The 23,399-nt window shown below is 44.2% G+C and overlaps 1 long non-coding RNA gene across 5 annotated transcripts in view; it reads left to right on the forward strand.

The window, feature by feature from the left end:
- The window catches only part of LOC110356891 (uncharacterized), a 34,200-nt gene that overhangs the window by 8,013 nt on the left and 2,788 nt on the right, over window positions 1-23,399 (forward strand). For 2 of the 5 annotated variants that reach the window (XR_010473649.1, XR_010473651.1), the window contains exons 2-4: window positions 179-324; window positions 2,232-2,356; window positions 15,796-22,957. This is a non-coding gene — a long non-coding RNA (uncharacterized LOC110356891). Of the gene's footprint in view, window positions 1-178; window positions 325-2,231; window positions 2,357-10,506; window positions 10,603-15,795; window positions 22,958-23,399 lie in introns of all 5 variants that reach the window. The other 3 variants (XR_010473652.1, XR_010473650.1, XR_010473653.1) reach the window with 3 other exon arrangements.

Genomic DNA, 23,399 nt, shown 5'->3' on the forward strand with positions numbered 1-23,399 from the left:
GGAAGGTGGGATGGGAAGCAGCGGGGAGGAGGACATCTGAGGGTACCCAGCAGAGGCTGTCCAAGACCTTTGCTCTGAATGGAGCAATTTGTCATTTATTTCGAGTAGCACTCCTGACCCAATGGTGAAAAAAAACCTAAAAGTTTTGTTTGTTTGTCTGTTTGTTTGTTTTTTAAAGACCCCACTCTGAGAGCTTTTGGACCAGCACTCTTGCCTGAAAGACGTGTTGGAGACCTGTCAGTAAAGCCTCTGTCTCTAGAAATGAAGACTGTCCTTGGGATCAGAGAGCTTTGCAGTGAAGACGCTTGCCAGTCCCCAGCCAAGGTAAATATAAACTCTCTAAACCTCTGATTAGTTGTTTGGGTCAGAAGAGACTGAACTGTGTAAAAAGCAGCCTTCCTACATGTCATCCCACCCTGTGCAACACTGCTGTTGAAAGGGCTTGTCCTAAATACTCCATCTGATAAGGCAACACATTAAAAAAGAAAAAAAGGCACTTTATTAAAAAAAGAAGCTCTTTCACGGAGTGACAGATGAATGTAGTGACAGATCAATATAAATTTTAAAACCTGAATGTTATTCTCCAAGGGGAAAAAGCTCCTAAATACACATGCAAAACAAAAATGGCAGAGAGAAATCTCTGACAATGTATTGCACAGAATCATTTATTAGGTCTCTGTAAGTGACCATTTATATGAAACTTGCGTTTAATCTAGTATTCAACCATTCCCTTATATCTCCTGGCTGCACGTGTGTGTGGGAGACAGTGGTCCCTCCTGTCTTGTCTCCCTTTCTGTACCAAGCTGCTTTTTATTTTCTGGAGTATATGTGCATGGGGACATGGCGGGGAGAAGGGCATTTGAACATCCCAGTTTCAAACTCATCTCTCTGATTCTGGTTTAGACCAAAAGAGGAAAACAGCCACTTCTCTTTAAAGGTGAGCAAGTTCTTTCAAAAACAAATAAAACCTCAGTTGGCCACTTGGCAGTACAGCCCTTTTGGGTTAAAGCAAGGGAAACGGTAAGCTGCAATGTGGAGTGGGGCACACAGAAATACTCTCTTCATTACACTGTGTAGATGTACTCTTTCTGGGATGCCAGCAATGGCACGTGTGCTAACTACAGACATCATTTACATGTGCTGCTACTGCCAAAGCACCCAAGCAAGGTATTTCAGAACCAGCCCTGTGTATCTGCATGCGTGGCAATCGCTGAAATCGTGGCACTGTGAACTCAGCTTAAACCCTGAATTTCTGCTAAAAACAGTTGCACACCTGGGTTGAGATCTAAAGCAATCGCCTTGAGCTGCTCCTAAGAGGATCTTGCTCAGGGAAGTCACCATGATGTGAAATTGTCTCCCATCTCAGAAGAACATGGCTCATGGCTTCTCCAGGCCACGTTGACACCTCTTGGCAAAGGTGGGTTGATGGCACAGGTGTAATATTCACTTTGGAGACCTCTGAAAACCAGAGTGCTTGTTTCTTGATGTATTCTCCTGTGGTGCGTGCCCGGCTGCCCTGCAGGTCTCCACTGCCGATTTCAGTGAGTGACAACCGAAGGCATTTGAAACTGGAAGAAAGTATTTAAATACAGTCAGGAACAACAGATAAAATGACCTCAAACAATCCCACATGAAGTCCTTTGTTATTTTCAAAGCACTTTCCCAGCTTGACACCTTTGCTTCTTTATATCCAATATTAAATTCAGAATGTTTTATTCCAGTGCAGTATATGAATATAAATATATCAAACCTCACACTACCTTTTTTGTGCTACTGCTTTGAAAAAGGACCTGGAGTAAACTCAGTGTAAAGATAGAGAAGAATATCAAGAAAATTCCACTTCTGAAACTTTTGTTCCCTGTTGTTCTGTAGGCATTTAGAGCAGCTTTCCTCCAGCCAGCGCGAGTACAGCAGCGAGGAGCAGCCCGGCTGTGGCTGGCAGCTGCTGGGGAACGAGCACATGGAGCTGCTTCAGGTGTTCCTTGCGCTGGGGTCGCACACGGACAGACTGTCCATTACCCCCCCAACACACCTGCCCTGCTCCTCCCTGTGCCCATGGCTGCTTTCCTTCACATGTCTTCTCGTTGCTGTAGCCCAGATGTTGCCAACCTCTTGCCAAAGTGAGAGGTTGCTCTTACGTAGCTGCAGAAGTGGCAGAACCAGTTGCATTCACCTTTACATCCTCCTGTTGCTCCAACATGACCCTCAACACCACCTCTCCTCTCTCCTAGTTGCTGCCATTACCTGTCTGGTTGATGCTTCTGGAGAACTTACTTCCACACTGCTGCTGCCCTCCAGTCTGCTGAATGTGCCATCCTGCTGCTGTTTGCTGTTTTACAAGGTTTTCAGCACACGGGTGAGTACAAGGAGCAGCATGATGCCATTTGTGTTGCCCACAGCTCAGCACACGTTGGTTCTGCTGGTCAGGAGCTGAGATGAGGAAACCCAGTCCCATCTGTCAGAGAAGGGTCCCAGTTTGTGCAGCGAGGACCAACACAAAGGTGCAGGAACTGGTAACCCCTCCTGGTCCCCTGTCACCCTTTCAGCTGGGATGCAAAAGGCCAGAAGAAAGGGTCTGTTGTGGCACATCTAATTTCTCCTTCCTTTTCTGCTAATTGCTGTGATTAACTGGCTTTGAAGTTACCTGACAGTAACTGGGTGCAGGTTTGGGGCCCATGTATACACAGAAATTGAAGTTAATCAGTTTGGAGATCTCTGGAATAGGCATAGCTGGCAGCGCACAGTGAAGCAAATAGTTGGGTGAATTTGCATCTTATTTAGTATGTCAAAAAAAGTTTTAAGCTGTGACTTGGAGAAGTCCAGCCAGGAACAATAAGCTTGTCTGGAGAATTCTGGTACTAGAAACTAAGGGATGTGGAACCTTGTCCAAGGTAAATATTGACGTGACTCAAGATGAACTAGTAAAACATTTAATGAAGCTGAAAATAAGGCATCTGGGATAGATGTTTATTGTTGAAAATGAAACATTCGAGCAAAAGTAGCACAGTGATGATGGAGGTTATTCATAGGGAAGCCAAGTTGGGGAAACAGCATCATCTGAAAGAAACTGACTCCAGCTATTTGCGAAACATGGAAAAAATTAGAATTATAAGAGAGCTAAAAATGTAAGTGAATAGCAAACAGTCGTTATGGACATTCAGAGTGGATTTTGGAGACTGAATCATACCAAGGGACAAATTACTCAGGTGTCCAGAATAACTCTATTGACTTTGACAGATTTCTCTGTATTTGCTTTTGTGTAATTGAGAGTTTACTCCCTTATGCTGTGTGAGAACTGAATATTAAGACACTGAGAAAAAATACTGACTTTCTTTCATTCCAGTATCATTCTCTTGATGACAGACAATAAGTCACATTAACTCCATAAGGCATTTCAGGAACACTTCAGGAGATTTTCCCTTTTGTGCAGCAGGGAAAAGAATACCCTTGCACAATGCTGTGAAAATAATCAGAAAAGCTCCATTAAACTGGAAATAGGAATAAATTGTGCCGCTATATTAGAAGTCTTACTCACATCTAAGTCTACAGTGTTATCGGAATGCTCTGTTGTAAAAATCCACCAAGCCAGGCTGTGGTGAGCCCACATTACATTCACACGTTCACCAGTGGTGGAGATATTGGGGAAGAGATGCCAAAAATGTAAGTTGCCTGCTTAGGTGTGCTTAATAAACCAGCTGTTTTCTGCCTTAGAAATCCAGGATTAATGCGTAACGACTGAATACACACAAAAGGCACACTTGATCCATTCCCATATAGCGTGTGTCTAGTTGCAGTGGCATCATCACTATGTTATATATATATATATATATGTATCTCTCAATTCAATAAAATATATGGTGATCCTGCACATGCAGCTGCAGTTCTCCAGATGGCTTCATAGTGCAAAACAAGGTGCCCGTTCTCCCAGCCCCCAGGCACAGGATAATCCGAGCACGTGGCAGAAGAATAGAGGCCGGGCAGGAGGGGATGCCCAGGCAAGGCAGCGACCAGGAGATTCTGCCGTGCCAGGGCAGCAAGTCTACCCTGGCTCCTTGGTGTTGATGGTGGACTGAGGAAAACAGCAATTGCACAGTTTGGCTCTGCTCCATCTCTCAAAAGCTTATCCTAGGAAGAGGCAAACACTACAATCTCTCTTTGTTCTCCAGGCAATTTTTTGGAAAGCTGAGGTCCAAAATAATTTAAGACTTTAAGCATAACCATCAGCTTCTTGGAAAATCCACAGATAGCCCATCCACTTCCTTCATCTATTTATTGAGGTTTCCTTTGGCTAGCCGTCATGTTAAGGCCACAATCAAATCATAGTTGCTGGTAGATTTTATTACTAACATAAACAAAAAGCATGTTATTTTGTTATTGTCCCAAGCTTCAAAGCTGAAGCTGGTCTTAGCATCCATAGATTCTACCAGTACTGACATGCAACTGGAATACAAAGGAGGTGTTGATAATATAAAACATATGTTGCTTATGTAGATCACTGAGCATCACTTAAATGCTCTCTGCAAAGCACCTCAGTATGTTGATCAACCAGCAACCTCAGCCAAAATAATGCTGGAGCTGCAAATGCTTGGAGACGCTGCACAGCAGTGCAGGGCTGTCCCGAAGGATGCTCTTCCCTGCGCTGCTCGCCCCGCAAGACGGTGTTGACACAAGCGGCAGATGTGCAGGGTCACTGCTGGCATTGCTCCCTGAAACTCATGCGCAGCACAGGATCTAGTGAATATAAAAATACCTCAAAAGCAAATAAGGGCTTTCTGTTGTCATTCCCCCCCACACACTATTTTATTGGTTTTTTTGCTCATAAAAATATTAACTGATTAGCTCACTATCAGAAATGCAAAGCTGCTAACTAAAAGTTGTGTGCAAAACCAGATATGTGTAATGCCTTGATAGCAGTAGGGTGAGATTTTTCTTTTTCCTGCTTCTTTACTTTTAAAGCCCAGCCAATCTAACTTTTTCTTTTTTCTGTCATTGTACCATTTGGCACTATTCCCATATGTACAGATTGCAGCATCTGCAAGTTTTAAAAATTAATATAAAGTTCTGTAATTGTATCAGCCTTGCTCATTTTAATGGTCCTAAACAAGCAACTTAGCTTTGATGCAAAGCAAGATGCCGTCAGTAGATAAAGCACTCTACTTACAGCAAGCAAGCTGCTCTAACAGGACTGGTATGTTCATGTCCATGTAGTTGATACTCACACCGTTGAGGAACAGAATGTGGACTTAAGTTCCTGGCACACAGAAACTTAAGAGGTTACTAGTAAGTGGAATCATGGATGATAAATTGCAATGTAATTGCACTGATTTGAGGAAAGCTTATTTCTGTCACCCACTGTCCATGGAGATCCAGCAGGGAGGTGTTTACAAGTAGAGGCTGACTTTTCTTCTGCTAGAGATTTTGGCATCATTATGATCGCAAGGTGAGGCACCAGCTTTGTGGGGGAGATACAGTCGTGCAGGAGGTGAAATTGTATGCTCTGAGTGTCCTGGCTCTATTCATTAGCCCAAGTCAATGCACTGAGTAGTGTTGTACTGATCACAGAGAAGCCTGCCCAATATTTACAAGTTACCATTTATTATGTGCGCTTCTTTTTGCCACATGGCTGTAGTGTTGAAAACAGAAAGTTAAAACATTTCAGATCTCTTTTAATTGTGTCTAAAAATATGGTGGCCACATTGTGGGTGAGAATTTGCCACAAGAGAGGGTTTCCTGGTGCTGCCTGTTTATCTGTGACCACGGCCGGGCAGCATCCATCACCGGGCAGCGTGTCGTCACTGTGACACGTGCTCTGGAAGCAGAGAGGCTGCTCTATGAGACTCTTTCCCAAGAGCAGCTGCCCCAGAGTTTGCAGCTCTAGCACTAGTTTTTGGTACTGTGGTCCCTGTAATTTCCTCCAGGGTTTTCCTGTGAAGAGGGGACATAGCATCCATGTGGCTGATGTTATGGTCCGGATAAATTGTGGGCCATGTGAGGCACAGAACAAGTAATTGCTGCTGATGTGTTCCAAGGAGCAAGTCGCCCATCTCTCAGCTTCTTTTTTCCCTTTAATTCCTGCATTTCTAGGCTTAGTGTGAGAGGTTTCATTTTGTTTGTCTGAAAGGTTTGGAAAGCAAACTGTATGTGGATGGCACTTGACTGTGTATGTATCCTTTTGAAAGCCATAAAATGACCACGTCACAACTGATGCAGAGGTGTTGCCAGTATGGTTCAGCATTTCCTGGCTTCCTGAAGTAATGGTCCCTTGTTTGTTTTTCTAGAGGCAGGCAAAGTAGAAACATAGCTGTGAACAGTAACACAAACCTTGCTGTTACCAAGCACTTGGCAAGCTGTTTTAGGAATGCTTCTGCTTTTCCTACATGTATATAAAGCCTGAGAGAACTCTCTGACTGCAACATATTTCAGCTTAAGGGGAAAGCAGAAATAAAATCAGGTTCTATATTTCATGTGTTCAGTAATGGAGGGTGGAGCAGAAAGAGACAGGTGCTTTTCTGAAAAAGAATGAAAGACCCGAGCAGCTGATTCATGATGAAGCAACATGCTTTTAGCTCAGAAGGTTTATTGTATCTGAACTTCACGCCATCCCTCCAGCCGATATCTTAGATGAATCAGCAACTCGCTATTTTTATCCCAGCTGTACCAATAGAGTTTATAATATTGTTTTGTCAGTGCTATTTATACATCATCACATGCCTGACTACTCTGAGCTGTGCTTTTTTTCCACAGTCTTGGGTGATGTCATGGTGAAGTAGGCAGTTACAGCGAACAAAGGCTTTCTTCAGAACAGCAACGATTAAAGCCTATGGCAGAGTACGACAGCAGATGCCATTGAAATACAGAGTTTTAAGGTAGCTCTAGACAGGGCTTTCTGTGCTTCAGTAGCTGGTCCCCTTGGGGAAGGCTTGAAGAAAAGTCCTACGGCTTTAGTGCCACACCTGGCCTTGGTGACAGAGGTGTAGGGAGCAGTGTGTTCTCAAGTCTGGGGCTGCTCTGCATAGGGGACTTGCTAATGGTGTAATTACCCAGAAGGAGAGAGAAAAAAAAATACTAAGAGAGAGGGGGAAGAAAAAAAAAATGAAAAAAATCTCATTCAAGAGATAAGAAGAATGAGATTTTCTGCTGAACCCTTTCTATATCTTCTCAGTCATCCACAAACAGAGCAACAGGCTTTCTCTTTTCTCTTCTTCTGCCTGAAGATATTCATCCACCTTGCATTTTTTTGCTGTACTGGGAGGTTTTGGGGATGCCTGTGCAGGCCTGACCAGCCTGGAAGCCTGAAGCCGTGTCATGTGCATCTTCCTGAAGCCAGGGGACTGAAGCCCTGTGTAGTATGAAGCAGTGAAAAGATCCACAAGTGATTTGCAAAGGAAGAATTAGGCATCCTCAGTTGATCGCCTTTTCATTTGTGATGTTCCATTGAGCCCGAAATTCTTCACTCTGTCCCTATTTCCCAGAGCATCATGTGCATTTCCAGCTGTTTATCATCATTCCAGCAACATGTCACCATCAACAGCTGCGTTCTTCTCCTCTGCTACCTGTATTTGAGCTCTCGAAGTTGTAACCACCAAAACTGCCAATCAGTCCTGTACAGATACAGCATGTGGAGCTTTTTCCTAGAAGCTGTTTCTCAGGAGCTCCATGACAAGCATGTCACCAGGTCACAGAGGGAGGCAAAGGAAAGAAAGTGATACGCCCCCACCCTCTGCTCATTCTTTGCAGTATGATCACAATAACTGAGCAATTTATTTCAGGAGTACTCATTGGCTGGACACAATTCTAGCTACCCCAGAGACAGAGCTGGGACAGGTTTATGTTGTGGTTTTCAACCTCTCTTTATTTGCAGACCTCTACTTCAATTTTCCAGTAGAGGTTCAGACCCAGGTGTGGAAAGCTGCTGTCAACATGGTGAGTTTTTTCCCCACTAGCCTTCACAGATTCTCCAGTGTGTCCTACAGACCCTCAGGGAGCTGAGCAGGAGACCACTGGCCTAGCCTAGGGGAAAAGCGGGCAATTGCTTTTTCACAATTACAGTGGCCACCCCTCGCTTGGGAATGGCCCTTCCCAGTGCTCTGACATTTTTAAGCTCCCCTCAAATAACTTCTTTCCAAAGCCTCCTTCCAAGGTTTGGCCCTGCACAAAACGTGTCAGCATCTGATAAAGGCTCGAGACAGAAAAAAGAGTGGTATAAATAGAAATTAAGGAAATCAGGAAGAGGTGCCAAAGCAGCAAAACCCTAATGATAGCTGTGGCTGAGTGTGTGGTGCAGCTTCCAGCACCCGCCAGAGTGCCAAACCACCCCTCGGTGTTCTTAGAAACATCTGTGTGTGCTGTGTCACTGCCACCGCCTGCTCAGAGTTAGATGGGCTCCCACATCTCCTCGCAGCATCTTTAGAAAGCTGGGGTTCCTGCAGAGCTTTGGTGCCAGTGCCCCAGCCAAGCCTGCAGCAGCCTCTCTGGGGCTGGATGTTTTTTTGACGCTTGGTAAACTGTGCTTGTGCCATCTGGTCAATACAAATGGCCTTACCCTTCCTCCAGCCAGACTTTGTGGAAGTTGTGGTCTACCTGTGTTGTCGATTTGGTCATGATACTATATGTTTTATTTCCCTCATGAACTAGATGAAACCTGGGCCAGATTCCCAGCTGGTGAAAATCAACATGACTAAGGTGGAGTAATTTGTACCACCTGATGGTCTTTGTTATAGCCACGGCTGGAAAGATAGAGCACATCATTTGCTACTTATTCATTATTGATGTCGTTTTTCCATAGGGTCATTGATCACAAGTGAACGGGAGATAAATGGGTGAGAACCATTCCCTGTAAGCAGCATAATAACAGTGGGTTCCAGACTGAGATTCTTCCAGAAATGGCAAGTGGTTTTAAAACCATGTGTGTGGTGCAGGCTCTGCTCAGGTAGCCCTGAGCCCCTTGGCCAGGCTCCTGCCATTTTTTGCTTTTCCACAGAGGGCAGCTTGCTCCTTGGTTCCCCCAGAGCGATGCTGCCTGTCACCCACCCCCCAGCCTTTTGTCAGTCTCATTTTTCATCATCAGTTCTCTTTATTCTGCAGATTAGGATGTTCTTAGTTTGAAAATACAGATGTTCTTAGTTTGAAAATACAGTCATGGTTTTAGAAAACTCTTGGAATGAGAAGAGGATATGGAGCTGGGAAAAGGGATGAAACAGCATGTCTTGGACTGTTTAGCCTATGCATATATTTTGGCCCTACTGTATGTTGAATTGAGGACCTGTGCTTTTGAGGAAGGAAACTTAGGAACGTTTATCAGGTCTTTATGTGATGCTGCCTTGCTTGGATTTATGCTGCTACAGATTGCCTTCTGATGAATCTTTCTTGCCTTTTGCTGTGTCCTGATGTCCCTCCTTGCCATCTTAGCTTGCAGGTATGTAGAGTGGGACGCCGGGGCAAGGGAGAAAGATAATATTTGCTCTTCTATTAAGAGCTGTTGGTCTCCTGAAGCTGAGGGGAACTGCCCAGTTATGAGCATAATCAAACTGGAGGTCTTCAATGCTGCAAAATGAATGGTGAAACTCTAAAGTGATGTTCCAGGGAAAAGTAACATAACCTTTTAGACCAACTGATACACTCGGGAAAAGTGGACAAAGTTTTGGGCATGTGGTTCTGTGTAATTAAAAGGAGCGCACTGAATGAATGGGCCTGGAGTAAAGAAGGCAAAAATAGGAACAGCCATCTGTCAGTACACTACTGGATGGCTAATTGGGAAGCCTCAGGTCTCAACTGCTAATGTCCTGCCTCATTTCCTGACAAAGTAGAGATGGCAATAGAGACCTCTCCTCCGGGACCAGGCACAGCTCAGGGCAACAGGGTATCTGGGTGAGCTCCGCAATGCGCTCCTGCAGCAGACAGGATGCTGCTGCACCTGCCAGGAGGCACGTCTGTCCTGAGGGACCATCACCCGTCTGTGCCCAGGCAACAGGAAAGTCCTCATGGCATAAGAGGTGGGGAAAGGACTCAAGGCAGGTTCGTATCTGTCATCTCCACCTGCGTGGGCAGGAGAATTTCCTTCACAGTGAACAGCCCAGCTGCAAAGCCTGAAACAGCTGGGGCTGTTAGGTTTATCAATATGAGATCCTTACTTTACTTTGAGACATTGCCTCTACAAATGGTACTTGAATGTTATAAATATATGTGTAACGTATATGTAATGATTGATTTCATAGTCACCACACACATTGGAAACATAGTTAATGTGATGATATAGACAGGAGTTAGTGTAAATTAAAGGCAGGAAATTCCAAGGTATTGTTCTTATGGAAACTGTGACAGCTCAATTATATGGGCTTGTTAAGGAGCTAAAGATAACCCCATTCAGAGTAGATAAAAACATTATGTATGAGCAAGGAAACTGAATTACAATTGCAGTGGAGCCATAAGTCTGAATAACTTGACTGTTGTGTGCAGTAAATGGAAACTGCACCATGCTGTTATATTAATTTGATACTTTTTATTTAGGGACAAATCTTGAAATTCTTTGCCTTAAAACTCCATTGGAGGTAATGGAGAGTTTTAAATCAAGAAGGATTCAGACATGGGGATTCAATTGTGCAGGTAGGATGGATGTCCACCTTGATAGTTTCTTCTGTCATGGCTTGGTGGTGGGTGTAACTGTGGAAAGCATCCTGAATCATCTTCAGGCTTGCCGGAAGGAGACTGTGTGACTTGTAAACAAATACTGGATATCATTTCTTGCTGGTCACAACCTTTTCTTCTGGGACAAAGCCATCTGACAACAGCCGTGGCACACCTCAAGGGCCTGGTAGCCCTTCCCACCGCAGCGTGTGTCTGTTCACAGGCTGCATACAGCTTCCCAGCAGCTCTCGGGATGGACACTGGGACGAAGGACCCAACACATCTGGCTGCCATCAGCCACGCTGCACCCTGGCAGCTGCCAGGCGGTTGGCTTGGCAGAGGACTGCAGTGGAGAACTTTGGGCTGAGGAGAGCATCCTCCGTTGAGCTCACGACCACCTGTGTTTGGGGAGCACTGGAGAAGGCAATGGGTGTTGGTACCTGCTCCCCTGCCCAGTGCCCATCCCGAGGCACATCCTGGCTGCCGCTGGCCCTGCTCCAGGCAGGCAGAGGGATGAGATGCTTCTGCTGGCAGATTTGGGAGGGGACGCTCTCCTTTTAGCATTAAGTCTGAATTTTACAGTATGAAAATCTGATTAAAAAAATATATTTCAGGTGGTCATTCTTCATCCAGTTTTTGAAACCTGGCACGAGAGCACCAGCTGTGCACAGAGACTCGGGGCGCAGCTGCTCCCCTGGGATTTCTCTCCAGGCTCGGGCTCTGCCCTGGCTGTGGCACAAAATGATGGCTGGGTTCTCTAGGGTGGCTATGGGAGAAGTTTTTTCTATAATTTTATTGCAATGCCACTACTTTGCCACTAGTTTTCCAACTCTGAGACAGTCATTGGTCTAAGTTTTGTTGCCGTAATCTTACACATGTGGAATGTGAGACATTTTGCTTCTGCTTTACTTTGTTTTAATCGGGCTTCCTTGAAATGTCATATTTAAATGAGAAAAACAGCAAGGCTGTAGAAATCTCAGCCACAGACTGTTAACGCAGTAACTGTGTACAGAGCTTGGCATGAGGCACTGGAACTACCTGAGATCTCTAATTGCCACCCATAAATATCGAATATCAGTATGTGTAGAGAAGGTGAGCGCAGAGGACAGAAAATAGTTTTACTCTATGCTGTAGTATGATTCATGCTTTTAAGATCAAGATTAAAAGTCTCTGTTAGGTTCCAGACTATGAATTTATTTTCATTTACATCAAAGGATTTAAGAGCCTTCAAAACCCAGCACTTTTAAAAATAACTTAAAACATACTGTCTGGCAATGTGAGTCCCAGTTAGTGCAGAAGAAGCCAGGCTCTCCTCATATAAAGCAAATAATTGAAAAATCAGAATTAAAGAAATACATTGTCGTGCAAAGGTTCGGAGCCTTGATTTGAATTATTTGGCTTGTTTGTATTTCAAAAGCAAAGCTACTGAATTGCCTCTTGAAAACCTTATTCCAGTGCAAGTTTCCTCAAAACACAGCCCAGGTCTGATCAAAAGGTTCTCAAGTCTGCAAACCTTTTGACAAACCTGATGAATGTTTACACTTTCTAAGTAAATCTCATCCCAAGCGCATTTGCATGGGCTGGCATCTTGCTATGGAGGGATTCTTTACCCCTCCGCCCCCTAGTTCTTGCCAAAATCCTATCCATGCCCTGGAACTGGGCTTTCAAGGCTGGCATTCTAATATTTTTATCGGTAAACACACCAGCAGACACAAAACCAAATATCTACACCTAAACAAAATATATAGCTGTATTTGTAAAACCCCAAATAAAAAGCAGTTTTGTATTTTGGTTTAATGTAATGTCCGTTCATGTGGATCAGACCGCACAGCGTTTGCTTGTCCAGACCACTAAGATAATCCTTACTGCATATAGAAATACATTTTAATTATGGAGCAATAAATATTGTGGCTTTTTTGCTGTATGCACTTTTTTATCAGCAGACAAAAGCTGACATTTATTTTACTGATAGCCCTGTATTTCCCCTCCCACTACCACGGCAGCAGAATTTCCCTTGCCCAAGGAAATTGAGAGGATCAGAGCACATCTGATGTTCCATTAATTTAAAACGGCTGCCAGGACTTGCATATTGTAGCAGCTTTAAAGTGATTGAATTTGGATTATTTCAAACTCTGGAAAGTCCTGCCTTGCCTGACAGAAGCATATCAAGTGACAAAATAAAATACGACCCAGCTACAAGAATATCTGTGCAGACATACATTCTCTTCCTTGTGCACACAGCCTTGCAACAGGCAGATTAGGAGCAATGGTGGAAAGAACCACCTTATTTATTTCTTCCTTTTTTTAGTGGCAGGCCCCTTTTTTTAAGCTGTAGCCCAGCTAAGTGGAGACACCTGGTGTTTGTTGCAGCAAATTCACTAAAAAATACGTTAATAGGGCGAGAGGAGAGCGGGGCGCCTGTCAGGTGTTAAATTAAAGCACTAACGTTTGGGTAATAACCATTTTGTAATGCTGAGTGAGTAGCTTGTGTAACGTTGTTCCAAAAGCAGAAAAAGTTTGCGCACAGCCAAAGGAATATTGAAGTTTCACTACACAAGAAATATTGTGGCTGCCAAGGCCTGATTACTCATAAAATCCACAGCATTATCACCATCCATCACTGCCGTGTTTTTAATGACCAAACTAAAAAGAGAGACATCAAAGTTGGGGCGGTGGTGTCGTCGTCGTTTTTCGAGAGCAAGGTTGCCTAAATATAGGATAAATACTAGAGCCCGACATATTTTTTGACCAAAAAAATTGAAAAATCATTTGAATGAATCACAAAACATATGTTATGTTTTGCTGTAAAAGCCATGAAGTTTATGCAGTGCTCTATTATGGTGACTGCTTGGCTTTTCATGCATTCCTAAATTACCATGTAATCTAAACCCTTGTTTTCAGCTGCTCTATATTGGAAAGTCCCTTGCAATAATCAAGATGATTACAGGCTAGTGCAGAGAACAAAACTTGCTTGTATTATTGCAAATAAAAATGTAGTTTATCAGAAATTTTACCTTTCAAGGGAAAAATAAAAATAATAATAATAATAATAAACTTTTTCTTTTCCCTTGCTGGAAATATTTTAAGCATGGAATTAGTTTTGGCCACTCTGTGACTTAAAAACACATGGATACTTGGTGTAAAAATATGATTCTTTCCTGTAGGGACTTGCTTCTAATTGGTGTGCCAAAACTATCTCACAGAGATTTCATTGTCTTATCTACTTACATCATCTTAATGTGATTTTATTTTACTTTGTCAAAGTCATATTAATGTAAATGTGTTCTTGATAGCAAACAGAGTTCTTTTTTATGCTAAACAGGATTCAGCTGACTCTAATAAAACAGCTTGCAATCCATTAGGCTATAACTGTAATATAGTTATTTTGTTTCCCAAATAAAGACCATGTCAGAAAGCTGTATAAGGATTTTTGTCTTGTTTTTCCACAATAATTGCTTGGGTGGGGTTACATTCTGATCTTTAAATGAATAGTATCGCTTGGAACAAACACTTCATATATCTTTTATCTTCCCCTTGCAATACAGTTCTGAGTTTTCTTTGAAAATGCAAAGCTACTTTTCCAGATAAGTCATCAAAATGTTTCCAAAGTATTTTAACTGCCAGATTAACTATATCTTGAATACAAAGATAGATGGCTTACATTCTTTATGCAGAAATCCTGCCAATGCATAGCAACTAGCAACAAATTAATTTCTTTTGCAACAGTGGGGGGGGGAAGAAAAAAAAGAGAAAACCCTGCTTTGCTATGCAAAGCTCAAAAAGGTAAATAGATATTTAAAAAGAAAATAAGGTTACTTGTTCTGAAAGGGGAAATCTGTAAGCAAAGAACAGCGGATTAAACACACATTTGCTCTCTTTACAGAATCTGTGTTCTAGCCTTCTCTTAATGTATTCAGCTAATTAAGGACTGCAGTGACCTTGTGGCAGATTTTGAAATCCAGGAATTTCTAATTTTTATTTTATTTCTATTTCTTTTAATGCTGCCTCCCCCACAGAGCTTAATACAGTCTGTTTTAGGTCAAAGTCTGTTTATGTCAGCAATGTTCATACTACACAACTAAAATGTTTTAATGCATTTATCAACTGGAAAATATTGCAAACATTTCATTTCCTTTGATACAGACACAAAAAACCCTCTGCCTTCATTGCAAATTCTTGTTCATATGAATCACTCTGAGTAATATTTGCTTTAACTTTCGTGTGGTTCTACAAACAGTCTTTATATGGCTGGACTTCAAAGCTGGAAGAAATAAAGGTTAGAAATGTGATAGGAGCAATCTATTATTAGGCATGAAACATTAAACCACTTTTAGTTATAAGCCTTAAAACCTGAATAATCTGGGTTTTTAACTTGCTGCATATTTATTGTGTTTTCAGTTACTTAAGTCATTTAGCATGGAGGGACTGTTTTGAACAGAAATATTTTCCATAGGAATCTGAACCACAATTGGGTTTAATTTTTCCTAATATTTCATTTAGAAAAACTGCAATATTATAACAGACGTCTCATACGTCAAAGCTGAAATACTCTGCTCGGTGTTTCTTGCAGTGTAAAATTAATCTCTTACCAGAGCGCTGACCTGAAAGGCAGGTTTTAGTGAAATAGGGAGGGGGGTGGGAAGGGAAGATAAAATCTCGTTCTTCAAATAGCAGGGAGTGTGTGTGGGGGAAATAACACAGAGGAATGTCACAGCCCACCAGTGACATCGAAAGACAAAACCCGACCCAAATGTGTCTATGAGAAGTTTCTTTGCCCAAAAGACCTGAGAGGAGCTGCACATTGCGGGCGGGGGGGGTGGTCACGATGGGTTCGGGTCACCACAAACCGCTCAGCTGACAGAGCAGTAGGGACAACACTCTGCGTTGGTAACGTTTTGTTCTTGGTTAAGTTTGTGTACTAATACAGTAGATTAAAAATAAGACAGACAGTCAAAATCACGTAACAGTTCAAGTCAAACAGGTCAGCCAGAAATAAACCATCATTTGAAATCCTAAATTTTAAATCCTTGTGAGCCTGGGAAAGCACAGGGGTGCAGCCCAGGCCTCATCCTGGTCCCACCAGCACCAGTGGGAATTTTACCACTGACAACGCAAGCCTCATTTCCTATTTCTGTTGATTTCAAGCCTAAAAAATTCATTTTGTTTCCTTAGGTCCTGCTCTACCAAGTTATTACAGCCCCTGGCTTTCTGGCTGCCTGGGGCAGGGTGAATGGGAGATGTGCTCGCCCCTTCCCACAGATTCCACGCTGGCTCCTGCCCCTGACATTGGCTGCACAGGAACACTGGCTGGCATGGGGACATTGGCTGCCGTGGGTCATGTCGCCAGGGAGACCTTGGCAATGTCAAAAACAAACCCCAAACATCACACAGAGTGCGTGATATTCAGAGTTATGGTACGTGTAAGGGGAAGGTGGCGTCTCTGGGCTGCCCTGCTCTCCCGTCAGTGTTGGGGTGTTTGGGGGAATTTGATGGCTCTCCTCTCAGCTACCTGTGAGACTGTCCTGGGGTGGGCGCAGGGCCAGAGCCCAGGGTCCCACCTGGGCTGGGTCTGAAGGACAGAGGCGTCTTGGGACCTGCAGACCAACTGGGTGAAGTCACCTATGTGTGACAATGGGAGAAATCAAGCGAGTCCCCCACGGCGTGGCGTTGGGAATGGCTCACTCGGCAGAAGCTTCCCCGACGGGGAGTGGAAAACTCTTGCTGGCTATTTATATTTTGGTGGGTTGGAGAAAGGGGCCGTGCTCACCCATCTCATTAGTATTAAAAAGGCATTGGCAACACTGTAGTCTCCACCTTTCCTTCTCCCACACTTCTCTGGGGCACCTGGTCCTGTGCCAGCCTGGTTTCATAGGTTGCAGAGACGGGGTCTGCGGCGCGGGGCTGCACGTTCACAGGCAGCAAACGTGCACAAAGCCGGAACCCTTGCAAACTGAGGAGCAATCGCCCTGGCCAGCAACAGCGAAAGATGTTAATATTGCTGGGGAAGGTGAAAACGTAATTGAAACCGTTTATTTGGGGGGCTTGTGGGACTGAACAAGGTGACAGTTTCTGAGCAACAAACATCTGTAATTCACTTGTCCTGGTCTTACAGACTTTTAATTTTCTCTACAAATTTAGTTAGTTAGAGAACATGTAAACACCAAGAACTGTACAGAGCGATCCATTAAACATTAACTTACTGTAGACTTAGAAAAACTCCACTCTTACAATATTAAAAACATAAGGGGAAAGAGATGCCAGGCTAGTGAATGAAGCCAGCTGACTGCTGAGAAGAGGCTATGGTTTTGCTCCTTAGCTTTGCCGTTTTCAGTAATCTGACTCACTGAGGTATTTTTAGATACAGTAACAACTTCCATTGTCAAGTAATTTTTTGTTTGAATTTTACTCAAATTATGCTGTCCTCTTGCTCCCCAAATTCCTTTCTTCAGCAATGCAGTGGTGCCCTCCATGCCCTGAGGAGGAAGGGGAGCTGGGGAGGACTCTGATGATTTGGACCACATGGTGGAACAAAGTAGATCTCAGCGTCAGGTTGGCAGGATATTTCCCTTTCTTCAAAGGTCTCCAAACCCAGCAAGTTTTTCTTTGATATCTTTCCAAACGGATTTATCAGTGTTGGGGCATACATTTGTTTAGATTGTTCCTGTAGGGTGGGACTTGCAAAAGAGCAGAAAAGTGCCAAGTGCCAAATTCTCACCATGTTCTCCATAAAGATTTCCTTAGCTTCCTTTGAAAATCCCAGCTGTGCTCCCCATCGCTCTGCACATCCCTGCTGGAAAGGTGCCCATGGTGCCCTCACAATGTGGGCACAAGGGATATAGGAAAGATTGTGACATTTCAAAAAAACAGGCGGAGGAAGAACTGGCTCTAGATGGAGGAAATGCATGAAAACGTGGAGGCTGGGGAGGAAACAAAGAGGGAACCGGAGACCAAATTCCCTAGACCCATCTTCTTTCTTATTATCTTTTGTTTGATTGTTTGCTTTTAGATATATGCTTCCTCTCTGCTTACTACTTCTCTCAGGTTTTCCCCAAAGTGTCTTTTTTCAAAAAAAAGCGAGTGTACGCTGTGTGTCAAGAGCAAGGGCAGAACTTGGACCCCACAGTCAACTTCTGTTCATGTTCTGGGCTTGAGACGCATTGGGACAGATGCAGGTGACCTGCTGGCACCAGGTGTTAGTCTGGTCCTCTTTGGGCTCCTAAAGACAAAGCAGATGCTGCTGGCCTGGGCCAGAGGCCATAGGGAAGTCAGAGGTTTGGCAACTGGCCATTTCATGTACTTTTATGAAAAGCAGTAGCTAGGAGCTTGCTAATTTAAATGTACTACCTCAGAAGTGAGCAAGAGATCCATAGGGAGCTGTGTAGAAACATGCCGGCTAGTAGCTACAGAATGACAAATGCACTGATGGCCAAGCGAGGACTGCCAGAGCTGTTTGTCCTCCTGCCCTGGGGAACAGGCCTGATGAGGGCTGTTTGGAAAGGATGTCAGAGGAGGAATTTTTATTTTATGAGTAAGGAGATACAGAGGCTGTTTCTGATCTGTTATAGGTGCATTAATGATTTGTGAGCTACAGCAGGGTTGGTTTGCATGCCCTCCAGTTTGTTTGTAGACTGAGAAGATTCTTCCAAGTGCTCTAACGTCATATTTGTAGTTGTGTACCTGGCTGGGGTTTTTTTAATGGTAAGTACCTAGAGATTGCTGAGAGCCACAACATGACTTAAATCTAGTTTGTCCTTACTGCTTCTTGGTTTCCAGATAGAATTTAAGACATTGATTTTGCCCCCAAGTCCCCATGGCTTGGTCTTGGCAAAGAAAGGTGGTTCTCTTAAGGCTGGTCTTACATCAGGAACTAACTAAGCCTCAGCTCATTCCTTCTCATCTCACATGGATCCAAGGATTAGATGTCAGCTCTGCAATCCAGCGAGGTTGGGCACAGACCTGCTGTGTCAGCTGTGCCCATTGCTGCGAGGGGGAGAAGGACAGTGGGGTGCTGGGGCAGCGGGGGCGCAGGGCCCTTGGGTCTGCATCACTCATGGACAGAGGGGGCAGAAGGGAAAGCCTGGGGGGAGCTCTTGGAGAGACTCCCCAGTTTATCACCGGGACGTGGGACAGGTCCTTGGATCTCGGCACAGGAATTGGCTTTGGAAAGGAGCTTGGTTAGGCACTCCTGACAGTAAGGGAAATCGGAGTTTCCCTTTGATTTATTTCAAACATTCAGCTACCAAGAATGAGATAGGGACCTTTCTTACGTGTTTTGGAGATTTAATAAAACATACAAGTCTGCAAAAGTCCTTTGTCATGCGCAATCAAATCAGCATTGCAAATTTATCTGAACATGGTGCTCCGGCGTCAGCCTTCAGATGACATGTAAGGCAGTTGTGGTTTGATGGTCTTCACTCAAAATGTTGGCTAAAATATTTTTGTCTTTAGATTTATTTTTAGAGTTTATGGTTGAAAGATTTCAGCTCTGGGCAGTCTTTCCCTTGGCTTTTAGCAGCAACACTTGCAGTTGTGTTTCACATAATTAAACAGCCAACAATACTTAATGAAGAAATAAATAACATCAATAAAGTAGTAAATAATTATATGCAGGCAAACACCAAAGACATTATCCATCAGGCAACAGCTGTGAGCATTAGTTTTGATTAATCAATAATGTTGTACAATAGGAGCAGGAATGCTGGCCAGGCCTCTGGGGGAATCACCTACGCTTTTCTAAGCAGCACGCTTTGTTATTTTAAGCAGAACTTTCAGCAGAATCCTTAATTAAATGTTACAGCCAGGAGCTCCTCCACCAGCAAACACCCCACTTCTCAAAGCGCACCAAGCAGCAGGAGTTTAACCAAGACTGATTTAAAGCTGCATCTGTAGTTGGTGAGCTTTGCTGACATGTCGGTGTCAGGGCATGCTATTGGGTACCACGTTCATCAGCGATGGAGCTGTTTGGCGGAGGGCGCTTTGGTGAGGTTTAGGTGAACCACCCAGCAAGGGACCAGCAGTGCCTGGTTGTGCTGCCTGGGGACAACGAGCCAGAGCTTTTTGGCCTCCAGAAAGGTGGCAGCGGTGGCTGTGGGGCCTTGTCTCAGCCCAGGCAGCTACTGGAGCCAGGGCCTGGACTGGATTTTGTTTCGAAATGTAAATACGGCTGAAATTTCCCATGCATGCTGCAGCTCCTCTGGAACCCAACACAGGCGTGTTCATGCAGAAGTCAGAGAGGTCTGGTTCATTTTTAACGTTACCTCCTGGATTCAGGAGCCTTGATGAAGCTTTCAGCAGAAATGGATCTCCTCCTGGGCGCTCCGGCCTCCAGCGCATCGATTCCTGCGGCATCGACACCTCCTTGGTCAGCAGCCCTGAACTGTGCCAAGATGTTCCTCTCTGATCGGTCAGCCCGGCTGCAGGCTTCTTCCTTTGTTTTTTATTCTTTTTCCCTTCTTTAATGTATAAAGAGCTTAAGAGAATGCAAAGTTTTCATAAAGACTAGATCTCAGCCTAGATAACAGGCACAATGTTTCATAGCCCTTAAGCCATTAAAAGAGAAAGGAAAAGGGACAGGAAGGGTTTCTGGCATGTCAGGGCCGGGTTTCCAGAACCCGTGCTCACATCTGGATGGTTTGTTCCTTGTGGAGTCAACCACTGACTACTTCTTGGCATCTGAATAAACGGCAGCACCACATCACTTCTACCAGACGTCCGATCCTGGGGACACCTCCCCAACAACAGAGATGGGAGCACCAGGAGAAAGCTGGGAGCGAAGCGAAGGGCTGTAGCTTGGCTTGAAAGACATGAACAAAACAGACGTGCAGACTCACACCTGAAGGGTTATTTTAGTTCTGTGCAATGGCAGATGCACCTGCAAACATCACAGGCATGGGGCAGGCAGGTTAGTTGAGCTGGAAACAGCAATGCTTCATAGAGGTATGGACAAGGGAAAGCCCTCAGGTCTTGTTTGAGAACTGGTGGTTTGCAGAAGGCAATGAAGAAAACATCCGTGCCACTTAAAAACCCAAACACTTCCCAAAGATCAGTCTTGGAGCCTTTTTTTCCAAATCCTACCAGAGGGAGGACCAGGAATGGAAACCTTCTTGCATGATAATTGCCGATAGCACACCAAAACCCAGCGGGTTTCCTTACCCACTTCTCAACACACAGGCACTAATAAACTTCCGTGATAACACTAATATTCCTGATAATCTCTGTGGGCTCCTTCTCCCAAAAGTGAATCTTATTATCATCTGCAAACGCGGAGTGAATTTGTGGGCATTTAAAGGTGTAGCCTGCAAGTTGTGGCATTGCTGCCTGCCCACCACCCCTCATCAGACCCATTTTCAAAGCACCTGCCAGCCGGGTACAATAGCACTGATTGCGCTCTTGGGGTCTGGCATGGAAAACAAGTGCTGCCAAATCTACGCAAATCCAGTTTGGTCCTCCCAGATAAACAATACTGAGTGAAATCAAGTGAAAAGTGCTCTGGGTTCCTCTTCAAGATCAGAAGATATGATTATGGGTCTCCTCCTTCACCTGGGCAGTTTATTGGGCTTGCTTACCTGGCAGCTGTGCAGAGCCCTTTGGGTTCATCATTCTCCATCATCCCTGTTGCGCACTCAGAGGCATAAGCTGCACAAACACGTTTCTCTGTGTGGATGCTAAGGCTGGTGAGGATAAATTGAATATGTTTCCTGCGAAACAAAATCCTAGTTGTATTTTTAAATAATTAATACAGTGTAGATAACCTATAAAATCCATGGCTTTTCCTTTCCCTAGAAGACAGAAAAACATATCAAGAGGGCAAAGGTATGGGTATGGTGTGGCTTGTTTGGTTTTTTTTTTAGTTCTTGGTCAAATGGTTTCACAGAGTACCCCCACTGTCTTCAGGAACAGTATTTATGGCAGGTATTAATTTGTTCAATGAGACAAATTTTAAAAGAATACAGAGAAAGAAAAAGCTTTTGGTAAGATATGGATCTCTTTCCAGAAAAGCAGTCTTAATAACATATAACAGATATTGACTCCGAAAGAAATCATTTTTCTAGGTCCAATTATGAAGTACCTTAAATAGTATTTTTTTCTTAATTGGAAGAAGGTTTCTGCAGACCTTTTTTCTCAAGCAGACAATATTTGGCCTCTTGTGAATTGCATCAGATAAGGCAAACGGATGATATTCAGGTATTTCTCTGCAGTCCTGTTATTCCTGCTTTGTTCTACTGAGCTGAAGTCCTATATTTCTGAACCCAGGAAGGGCAGATCTCAGCAGGCTGCCTCCTTTCTCATCGTCCTGAGCCTGTGGTTCCCACTGACTCTGCTCAAATGGGTTTTCCCTTTGGTTCCTGTGTTCTGGTTATTTTGGTGGGAGGTGGCAGCGATGCCCCCAGGGGCACAGTGCCAGCAGCCCTGGCAGCCGACCCTGGGGCTGCCCCCACGGACCAAACTGCCCTCTGATTTTGCCAAAACTGAGAGGTTGGGGGGCGAGATCTTTTCGAAGAACTGTAATTTTCAGAGCCCTTTTTATTGCAAAGCCAGGTACACCGCTTCTCAAAATCATTATTCAAATGTGGCATATGTTTTGCTGCAAATTTTAGGTAGAACTCTTTCCAGTGATTTCCAAAATAAACGAGACTTTGCATAGCACTTTTTTCCATATCTAACATTGCCTTCCCGGCGTTGCAGCCAAGGTTTCCTTTTAAAGGCATGTGCATGAGATTATGCAATCGTAGTATCCGGATACCCAGAGCAATTAAAATAAATCAGGCTAGGTATAATGAAGATGAGCCAAAGCATCTGTTTCTCAAGAGGATTTTAAATAAATAAATAAGTAAATAAATGAAACACGAGTTCTACCATCCCCAGAGGCTTGGATCCATGTTGGGTTAGTCCTCAGAGATTCTTGTACTTCAGAAATGTGTCCAGTGCTCACATGAGTAAGGAAAGAAGTTGGAAAGGAGAAGAAAGACTCTCTGGTATAAGAGATATTTGTGTTCCCTAGAAACAGTGGCTGTATAACCCTGTGTGTTTGGTAGAGCTGGACTTAGAGATCAATTCCTTTTCCCTTCTAGTGTTTTAGTTTGACGTGTGCACCTGAATTGAGAGAAGGAGGAATGACTTCTGCATCCTCTGCAATGTTTACCAGCCAACTCCTGTGTTTATAATCTGCGGTTATTTCAGCCTGACCGCAAGGCCGATGAAGCAGGAGGTGCAGAAATGTCCATGTCCCGCCAACGCCAGTACCGGGGAGCACAGCCCTGGGACAGAGAAGCACTTGCTCTTTGAGCTGCTTGTCCTGCGAGGCAAGAACCAGCCTTCAGGCCAAGGAGCTGAGGTACCAGCAGCTATTTTGCTTTGTTTCTCCTCTACCACCACTTGGCGCCAGATGCCAAAAGCCTTTTTCAGGCAAAATTCGGGATTTGCAAGTTGCAGGGCAGCCCCCAGCAAAGTGTTTGCTGAGCTGCCTCAAGTATGTACTTAGGTAGGAACGGCTTGAAGGCAGCTTAGCCAAAGGTCAAAATTTGCTAAACTGTGCTGGATAATTGACTCATCTGTTTTGTTGCGTTTGTAGCTCAGACAGAGGATGAAGACGTGGGAATAAATGTGTAGAAGTGTCTGCTAGAGCTTACAGGGAAAAATCCCTATGCAAAGGGAAGAGGGAGTTCCCAGCAGTGGACACACCAGCCCCGCGTCCTCCAGCTGCAAGCACGGGAGGTACTTGGGGGACTGCAGGAGCCTTTTCTCTGTGTCACTGCGTCTCATCCCAAGACGCTGCT

This window comes from Columba livia, chromosome 6 (genome assembly GCF_036013475.1).
Source record: "Columba livia isolate bColLiv1 breed racing homer chromosome 6, bColLiv1.pat.W.v2, whole genome shotgun sequence".
Classification (NCBI taxonomy): Eukaryota; Metazoa; Chordata; class Aves; order Columbiformes; family Columbidae; genus Columba; species Columba livia.